We start from the raw sequence: 410 nt of genomic DNA, 5'->3' as shown, positions 1-410 counted from the left end.
ACGGTATACAGACCAGGAAAAGGACCAAAGCTAATTCCTTCTAACAATACGATAAACTGATTTTCGCACCCTCTTCCAGATAACGGGACCAAAGGAGATGGAGTCCACTGCGACCTCTGCGGTTCAGCCCCGGCGGCGGTTCGCTGTGACCGCTGTGGTTCTCAGACGTTTTGCCTCTCCTGCGACGACATGTACCACAGACACCCCCGCCGCAGCAGTCATGTCAGAAAGGTGAGGTGAGGGGGGAGGGGAGTGGTAAGGTCGGCAGTACATTTGCAAGACCAATAAACAGAACGACTAGGGACAGAGAGGATGAGGATAAGGGGCGGAGAATGAATGGGCAAAGAGGGGGGAGGACAGTGGAGATCAGCAAAAAACAAGGAAGTAGAAGTGATGTTGCTCTGTGTGCC

Source organism: Penaeus monodon, chromosome 20 (assembly GCF_015228065.2).
Source record: "Penaeus monodon isolate SGIC_2016 chromosome 20, NSTDA_Pmon_1, whole genome shotgun sequence".
Taxonomy (NCBI): domain Eukaryota; kingdom Metazoa; phylum Arthropoda; class Malacostraca; order Decapoda; family Penaeidae; genus Penaeus; species Penaeus monodon.
The sequence above is the reverse complement of the archived record's forward strand: the minus strand, read 5'-3'. Positions refer to the sequence as shown.